This window comes from Hydra viridissima, unplaced genomic scaffold (assembly GCF_058129835.1).
Source record: "Hydra viridissima isolate aposymbiotic clone 2 unplaced genomic scaffold, HvirCarnegie_v1 scaffold_7, whole genome shotgun sequence".
In the NCBI taxonomy this organism is placed as follows: domain Eukaryota; kingdom Metazoa; phylum Cnidaria; class Hydrozoa; order Anthoathecata; family Hydridae; genus Hydra; species Hydra viridissima.
In genome coordinates, this window is record NW_028324306.1 from 365,456 (window position 1) to 375,685 (window position 10,230).

The window sequence follows — 10,230 nt, forward strand, 5'->3', positions numbered from 1 at the left end:
GTTTCTAGTTTTTAAAAATAGCATGCCTTTTATAACTAATGAAATTTCTTTTATAACTAATGATATAATGCTAAAAGTCCAATTAAAATAAGAAAAAAGGAATAAAAGATATTCTTTTAATATAAGTAATTTTAAAACAGTTCTCTTTTACTTAAAATTCAGTTTCATTAAAACTTGGTTAAAAAACACTTAATCTTTCTGAATGGTTTTTGCGGCCACTTTTTTCATTTAAGAAACAAGCGTTTTAAAGTTTAAGTTTCTCACAAAATGCTAAGTGTGACAATTTGTCCATCGAGGTCTTCAAGTAATGAATAACTTACTTTAGCGGTTTTTACTTTTATTACCAAACTAAATGCGAGCAATCTAGCAAAACTAGGTAGCCATCTACCAATATAATTTTTAAATTTCATCATTCTTATAAAAAACTACTGAACTGTCTGCTAATCAATATGAAAGCTATTAAAATAAAGGAAACTTCATTTTTTTTATTTAATGATGTATAAATCTCCATGTTGAACATAATATTTTAGCTCTCCAGCAAATATAGATCAGTTTAAAAGAATATGCATCAAAATGGGTTACAAAATCCATCAGTCAAAAAAGATTTCCAAAATGAAAAAATAACTCAAAAAACCGCAATCTAATCTATGGGAGCTAACGGGATTAGCAACAATCTTCATTTCTTATTAAGTAAAATAGAAAAGTCAGTATTTTATCAGAAATCTAGGTAAATAAGCTTGAATTCAAAACTTCAAATTCAAAAAGTGTAGCTAAGAATGTATTTGTTACTCATTGCAATTCTAAATGTCATACTGTGAATACTTTAGCATAAACCTTTACAAGAAAAAAATTCTAAAAACCAGATTCAAAATACTATTTTGCAAAGTAAAAGAATTATTAAGATGTAAGCATTAATTCGTTTAAAATTCTCTTTTCAACTTTTACAAGTGATACTGTAGCCTTTTCAAACAGTTAGATACAGAAAAAGTAGGTTAAACCTAAACAAGAAAAACATTTGAAATATATTATTTGTCACAACAGAACCATATATTATTGGCTAAAAATGTATTAGAAGAATAAATTTCCTAAATTCACTTTATGAATGTATGAATGTAAAAAACATAGTTTTGCTGATGATACAAAATATTCCTGTTTCTATTTCATTATACTTTCTATGTTACCTCTATTTCATAGAATTAGTTGAAAAAAAAGGGAAACTTTACAATAAAAAAGGGAAACATAATAACAAAAAAAAATCATTTTATTTAAGAAGGAATTGTATTGCATTATTGCTGATAATATATTCATATATGAAACTTGATGCACACATTAATTAACAAACTTTTTGTTACTTTTACATAAGGGTGTTTCAAATTAGTTTAATTATACAAAAGCAAAGTGCCTTTTTTTCCTTAAGGCTGGCAATGTTCCATAACATACTAATATTGAGTATTTATAAAGCACTTTTTAAGTGACTCTTTCATTGTGTTATTGGATAATGGGTTTCTTTGGAAATCCAGGCCTTCTTAGTAATTACATAAAAATCTTGTAAATCAAAAAACACATTCTATTTCTTTGAAATTCTTATATGAAATTATTGTAAGATTAAGTGAGAAGGGCTTTTATATATTATATTACACACACACACACACACACACACACACACACACACACACACACACACACACACACACACACACACACACACACACACACACACACACACACAAACAAAATCTTAGGCTCCTATTATACTTACTTGAAGACAAATGTGAGTATGCTTTTACTCTTATAACAGAAATAGTTAATGTTTTTGCTAACTGTAAGCTCTATTTAATGTTTATCTAATCATAGCTTGATTTACTAAATTTAGCTCCCTAAACTAAACTAAATATTTTGCTACTTTATAAATTTTTTATAAGCAATAGTTTTGCCTGTATTTACGTGTATAAGTAAGTATAAAGCTATATAGCAAAAGCTATATAACAAAACTTAACAATTTCTTATTTTGGATATAGCTACCTTTAATGTATAGGTGAATGGAGCATAAAACAAATAAAAACAGTATATTTTTCAACTTGTAAGCATTTCGAAATGTTTATAATTTAGATATATTATAAAGCATAATTTTAGCAACTTTAGTATGAGTTCAATAAAAATATATGTTATGTAGTAAGCAGCTATATTCTGACACACCGTGGAAACATATTTTCAGATAGCAGAAAATGTGATATATTTTGTTGCATTAATCTACATTTTTGTGTACATATATTATATACTTGGTTGGGGTCGTTACCTTTTAAAAATACTTGATTAAAAAGTAAAAGTACTGACTGTAAAAGAAACGAAGTAAAATTAAAAAGTCTGCAAAAATAAACTCATCAAACACTAACAAACAAAAAATAAGTTTATCTATAAATCTTTTTTTTTTTGGAATAAAACCAATATATTAATCAACATTATTAGGTTTATTCCAATAGATTGGCAGGTCTACCACAACTCTCCATTGACGCGCAATAGCAGTTGCTTTTCAAAATGTTCATCTGTTATTTTAGTGCGGTTTGGCATGAACACTTGTCCTGCTACACTAAATAAACGTTCACAGGCTGCACTTGCTGGCAAAGCAGTGTTTAGTTCAAGAAAGACTTTTTTCAACAGTGGAGAGCCATGAAGATCATCGAGTGATGAACTGGTGCTACTAATGTATGTTGAAACAATATTATTTGTAGCAGTACTAGTGTCATAAGATGATCTAAATTGAAATATATCGTCTTCAATTTCAGGCAAGGCTGCTTCATCTGCTGAATTTGCACTAGCAATGTCACTACTTTTAGTCAGTGTTGCTACAGTCGAATCTTGTTCTCTAAGAATTCCAGACCAATTTTTATTTGTTCACTGTCTTTGATCCAAACTGTCTTAAATTTTGGATGGACAATTGCTGCTGCTATTAACTCAGCATTCATAATATACTGACTGTATCTGCTATCTATGGCAGCATCAATTTTTTCCACCATTAGCTTGCAACACTGGATTGAGCTGCTGCAAAGAAGGAACTTCATTTTTTCTTTCAAAGTCATTATAGTTGGCAGCAGGTATGCCATGTAGACCTTTGTTTCACACTGCAAGATATCTAAAGCTTGAGCAAGAGGCTTCATAACAGAGACATACTCTGCAATAAACGCTACTTCAGCTTGTCGAAACTGTGGCAAATCAAGTTTCTCACAAACGCCGTTCATCGCATCAATTCCTTTTTCAGTTATCAGCCTGTTCATGCGTTCCATAGACATGTACATTGAATTCTATCTTGTCTGATTAGGTGCAACAAACTGTAGTCCAAATGATTCATTAATAACTTCTGCAAATTTATTACTTCGAGACTGCTTGTTCCGTAACGCCTTACATTTGGCAAACATCGATTGACTAATCTTTTTGAAGGCTGCATCATAGTTAGCAGTTGCAACATCATAAGTAACTATTAAATTCAAAGAGTGGCATGCACATTGCTGATGAGAGGGCAGATGATATTCAAGATCAGATGTTGAATTAGATTTAGTAAGAATGTCATCAACGCACACAAACTCAATTTCTTGCTCTTCATCTACATTTTTGGTTCTTCTGAAGCATGTGCGGCATGAGGGCTACTAACTAACTCTTGTGAATACAGGTTAAATGCTTTACAAAAGTTTGAACCATTATCAGTTGTAGTTTTTGTGGTTTTATCCTTGAATGTCAAATTCTGAGTGGATTTGTTCTAGGACAGCTGCTAATACGTTATAGGTATGACATTCTTTCAAGCGTCGACGTGCCAATACTGCTGATCCTCTCTTTAAAGTTGACTCTTCAATCCAGTGTACTGTGATACCAATGTATGACCAATGATGAGCTGACCAACAGTCAGTTGTAGTTGCAACATCATTGTAGTTGTAGTTACAAAACGCTGTTTCTGTAACAGGCTAGTTACTTTTTGACGCATGACTTGGTAACGTTCACAAACTTGTATCATGACAGATTTTCGAAAGATAAGTGTTCGGTTTGGTGCCAGAGTAGTTATCAATTTTCTGAAATCAATATTCTCAGTCGTGCTAAATGGCTGCAGGTCAGTTATTATATAATCAACGACAGATTTATCTAAAGTCTCCTGAGATGCAACTTTAGAGTTTCTCACAAAGTTGACTGTTTGCTGAAACTTAACTTGTTGAGGTTGAATGCCCTGATCTTCAATCTTTTGCTTTCTGTATGCAATCAGTTTGTCATGCTCCTTTATATTAGTGGAATGAATTCTCTAAATAAAATCAAATTATAACTTTATCGATGCTATATTACTAAAAATAAATAAATTTTTTAAATAACAAAAATAAGCATGAAATATATGACTTAAAAAACATAAAAAGTGAAAAAAAAACACAGAGAAGATTGTGCCAAACAATAAAAGCCCAAAAACTAAATAATAACTTGCCATGTTTTTGAAGGTTGCTGTATCCCAGCAAGATAAAAAATATATAACAACAACAGCAATAACAGACAAAAAGTTAATCTAAAAAATTATATTTAACACACATGTGTTCAAAGGCAAGATAAAAAACATAACAACATCTCTATATTTTAACAACCAACAAAGTAAGCTCACATTAGCAACCAACATCATCTCTGGTTTTTAAAATAAAACTTCAGTTTATTTTTAAACAGTTGAAGCAATTATACAACTACTGTACAAAATAAAAGTTGTAATAAAAATAAAACTGATCAAAACTTGCAATAAAGAACTTAAACCAACAACTTATTTTGTAAATAATAAAATTCATTGAACTTTTTAATTAATTAATCGTTTTACACAACAAACTACATAAAAATTACAGAAAAATATTATAACTAAATTCAAGAATATAAATATATTTAAAAAAAACTTATAGCAGTGTGTTGAAAAAAAAGAAAGGTTTTTGAAACTTACTTTGTAGAACAAACAAATTTAGCACAACATAACAACGTTACAAAAAGCAAAGTAAAAAAAACATTCTCTCCAAAAAATTATACTATTAAAAAAAAAATAATTCAAATAGGTAAACATTAAAGACTTTTTATCTAAAAAATTTTATATATTCTATAGAGAATTCATTCCACTATTAGTATGATTTAATAACCATTAAATGATTAACTACAACTACAAAAAATCCACTAAATTCATTAAATACAAAAAATCATTAAATACATACCTTTACATGTTTCCAGAAATTAGATGGAGAGTTAGTATATGCTGAAACCTGTTTGGGCTGTGGTGCACACATCAAGCAAACAAATTTACAAATTTTGTCAGCAACGTTTACACATTTAAACATCGGATTTTTAGTGTGCCCAAGGAGATTTAGATTTATCATCTTCAATAGTACTACTGGAGGCTGCCATTATAATCACGACATATGTCAACAAACCGTAATTTTGATTATGGAAAACTTTAGAACATTTTACGCCCGGTACCGGTTTCAGTTTCTTAATAATATCAATTCCCTAATAATATCAAGAAAATGAAACCGGTACCGGCTGTAAAATATTCTAGAGTTTTCCAAAATCGAAATACGGTTTGTTGACATTTGGCGTGACAATATTATTATCTGTATTATACTTCATTCGAACCAAAAAGTACCTTTTTTTAAATACTGAAAGTAATTCGTTACAAAGTAATAAAGTAAATCATAGAAGTAACGAAAATAAAATTAAAAGTACTACGATATAAATGCAACTCGTTACCTGTAAAAGTACTTCAAAAAGTAACGAAGTACTGTAACGAAGTAAATGTAACCCTAACCCTAACCCTAACGTTACACCTTAACCCTGATTATATACTAAAATTTATGTATCAGAAAAGAAAAAATAATACTTTAAAACCCATTTATTGCATTATCTATCAATATAAACATAAAAACCATTGGCACACCGAATGCTGATTCGACACCATCTTTTTTGATATTTTCACATTAAAAAGTGTGCAGCCAATAGAAATTTAGAGTAGAAGCTACAACGCAATACATTAAAGCGACTTTATCCTATTACATTAAGGCGACAACGTGTGATAATGAAAAATCTAACAATTATATATGGAAATGAGAACAAAAAGCCAAATGGTGGAAAAAACTCTATTAAATATAACTTTTTTATTCATAAAAAGCATTGATTAGACAATTAAAAAAAAGGTTCCATCAAAATTCTTTTAAAAAATGTTTTTTTGTCTGGAGTTTTAGGAAATACTGTTAGTGAAAAATGCATTACGGCGACGGATTGATCCTAAATTCAACTGAAATTCAATTTTGAGACAACAACACGTTATGTTGATGTTATTAGTGGGCTAAAATTAAGTAAGTAACTCATACGTTTGTATTAAGAAATATAATGCAGATATACAAATGATTCATGCCAGTTTAAACCAATAAGGCACGCGTCGCCCTAATGTACCGTATTCAACATATCGAGATATACAGGCTAAAACAATTAATGATTAAATAATGACTTAGAATACACTGATAATGGTTCCAAATGCATATTTAGGCTGCTGAAACTTAAAGAACTTATGTTAAACAAATTTTTAAACAAACTTTTGTTACACACTTCTTTATGCTCAAACTGATAAAAAAACGTTAAGGCGACACGAAATTTTCGCCTTAACGAAAGTGTCTCCCTAATGTATATATTTTACGCATGAAAAAGCCACCTAATGTACATTTAGTAATGTATGTATGTATATATATATATATATATATATATATATATATATATATATATATATATATATATATATATATATATATATATATATATATATATATATATATATATATATATATATATATATATATATATATATATATATATATATAGGGGAGAGTTGCCTTAATTGGAACACTTTAGGAAAAAATATTTATTAACCAAAGATGGCTTAACTATGAAAACATTTATGAATTAAATAATATAGATCTACAACCCTACTATGCTTTTATCAATGATTCGACTCTATTGATCGCACCCTTATTGGATATAAACTTTGATTTTTCAAGGCACCATTTTGTTCCAATAAAGGCAACTGGTCTTCTTGAATGGAACACATATATTCTTTAATTAGAACAGTTCTAATATTTGAATAAATTACAGCTATAAAACTTATGGTTCAAAGGAAAAATTAATTGATTAGCTTTTTAATAAAAGATATTTAAAAGATATAATAACAAATAAAAATTACAACAAATATTTAATCCTTTTTTCGCAATTCATAAGTCTTTTTTTCTTGCAGCTTCTGCACTTGGGATGGTAGTGGTGATATGTGGTGTGCTGTGGTGGCGATGGTGATTTTATTTGATGTGCTCAATTTCATTTGGTCCATGGTGATTGAGTCAAGTGCTATTTTGCTTTCCTGTGGTTTTTGCAATAGTTTGGCAGTTATTGGATTTAGTGTGAGCTTTTTTTTTGTAGATTTTTTAATTTGTTTGGAAGCTATTAGATTTAGTGTGTGCTTTTGATTTCTTGGTGTAATTTTTAGAGCACGTCTATATGGGGAGCTTGTAAGATCAGCCGCCTGAGTTGTTCGTGATCTTCTTTTTTTGTTTTTTACTTCAAGTGAAACCACTGGCAAAAGAGGCAAAGTTGAAACTGAAACATGACATTTTAATTTTTTTTCACTTGATTTATCTGTAGATAGTTTTGTCATCCCATCTATACTTTCAGATGACTGAAGATTGTTTGAAGAACCAACATCAGTAAATGAAGAGGCTGTAAAATCAGAATCAGTGAATACATTTATATCCAAAGGCCACAACCTACTAGCCTGAAATCCTTTCATAGCAATTCTCAATGATGCTGCCTGACTATATGCGTCACCAAATAATTCTGCAACTTGCCAAGTTGTTACTGGTTGTGATATATGTGACCGCATCCATTTTCGCATAGCTTCATCATAGTATGTACCAAGTGGTCCAAAGAACGCAACATCTAATGGTTGCAGTCTGTGTGTAGTATGGGGAGGTAGTGATACCATACGCACTCCAGCATTTCGTGCTAGATATATCGCTGCCAAATTTTTTGAATGTGTTACATGACCATCAAGTATCAACAAAACTTTTGATTGTTTTGAAGGTTTAACAACTTTGATGAAAAGATTGAGCCAATCTAAAAAACCTTCATTTGACATCCATCCTTTCTCTTGAGTACTAAATACAGTTCCTGGAGGTGCACCATTTGTTATTTCTGGCTTCATTCTTTTGCGTTTATATATTAACGTTGGTGGAACATAAAATCCTGCTGCAGATACACAAACTACAGCTGTTACTAAATTTCCTCGTTCACTACTAGTCATAATTCCAACTCGTTTTTTGCCCCTTGCACTAATAATTTTTATCTGACCATCTTGTACTGTTGATAAACTAGTTTCATCCATATTATAAAGTCTGTCTGGAGTTAACTTTTCTTCCATGTATAACTTTGAAAGTAAATTAAAGAAAGATTGCACTCGCTCTTTATTAAAACCTTGTGCACGTGCAATTGATGTTGATTCAGGCCCACGAAGCGACAGTTGTGGGTGCCTTTGCATAAATGCATAATACCACTTTTTTCCTGCCATTCGTGTTTGTTTGTTAAAATTATGTGTGATGTTGTTAGCTTCCGCAATATCAAATGCTAGACGACGAAGATCATCAATCCTTAATCCAAAGTATATCGATTCTAATAATAAACATTGATCAGCTAGTTCTGTTTCAATTTCATTAGGTAAGGTGGTAAGTCGACCATGAAATTTCAAATTTGCAACAGCAACTTTGTTTTTTTCATTTATATGCCTTGACAAAGTTGCATTTGGAATACAAAATTCATAAGCGGCTTCATTTAAGCTGATTTCTCCTTGTTTTATTGCTTCAACAGCCTTTTTCAAGATTTCTACTTTCCATTTTCCATATTTTTGTGGTGTTTGCATCTAAAATAAAAGCAAATTACTAAGAAGATACATAAGGAGAGTTTTATAATCTTATTACAGGCTTATTTTTTCATATATTTAATTGTTATTCATATATGATTAAGTTAATTATATACTCATTATATAATCATTATTTTTCATCATTTTTGTTTAGTTAATCATTAACTATATAAATCAAAATCTATATAAACTATATAAAGTTTGCAACTTTATATATTAACTTCTATATACAGTAAAAAACTTATGCTGGGTATATACTTTATGTTGTCTTACAAGTTTATCCGTTAAATAGAAATGTATAACTTTTGTAAAACTTTTATATTTTATTTTTTACTAAAAGATAAAAGAAAAATCATTTCATACTTTAAAGCAAGACTAAATACCAATTCCAAAAAAGCAACAAATGTCTAACAATAATACTATGTCTATAAAAGAAATTCGCTTTAAAAAATATTATACAGACGAAATAATGAAATTTTCTGATAATTCGGACGTCAAGTAGCGTGTTATGAGATGACATCGTTTCAATTACGGCAACTTCCAACAAGTTCCATTCTGGGCAACATAGGACCAAGGTGTTGTAGCAAAATATTTACATACAAGTAACAACTTACGATATAAGCTCTTAATATCACATAGACTTGAAACCCTTAAAATTTAAAATTTTAAAAAAATTATCATCAAACTCAATATCGTTAAGCTTCTGTAATCGTTTAAATGTAACGATAAAATTATATCGCAAAAATTTTTTTCTTTTAAAAAAAGTAATTTTATTCACATACGTGCAGTTTTTAAGTTTAAATACTAGAAGTTTCAAAAAATAAAGAAAATTATTTTCTTTACAAGAAAAAATATTCATGAAAGTAGAATAAGTTTCAGTTTCTAAATAAAGCTAAGTGTTCCAATTAAGGAGCTGTTCCAATTTCGGCAACTCTCCCCTATATATATATATATATATATATACATATATATATATATATATATATATATATATATATATATATATATATATATATATATATATATATATATATATATATATATATATATATATATATATATATATATATATATATAAAACGAAGAAACAACAACTATGTATGGTACTTAAAGTTTCATGCCTAGCGGCAATCATCAGCCATGAAATACAAATCAAAAATCTATAAAAACCGTTACAAATTGCAAAAATTACTGTATCGTGTGCTCTGACGTCATATTAGGAAAAAGAGGAGGAAAAGAAAGAAAGAAAGAAAGAAAGGAATAAAGAAGTAAAGAAATGAAAG

At 29.2% G+C, this 10,230-nt stretch overlaps 1 pseudogene; it reads right to left on the reverse strand.

The window, feature by feature from the left end:
• Window positions 1-7,280: 7,280 nt before the first annotated feature.
• On the reverse strand, window positions 7,281-8,947 carry LOC145202569 (uncharacterized; annotated as a pseudogene).
• Between the last annotated feature and the right edge of the window lie 1,283 nt (window positions 8,948-10,230).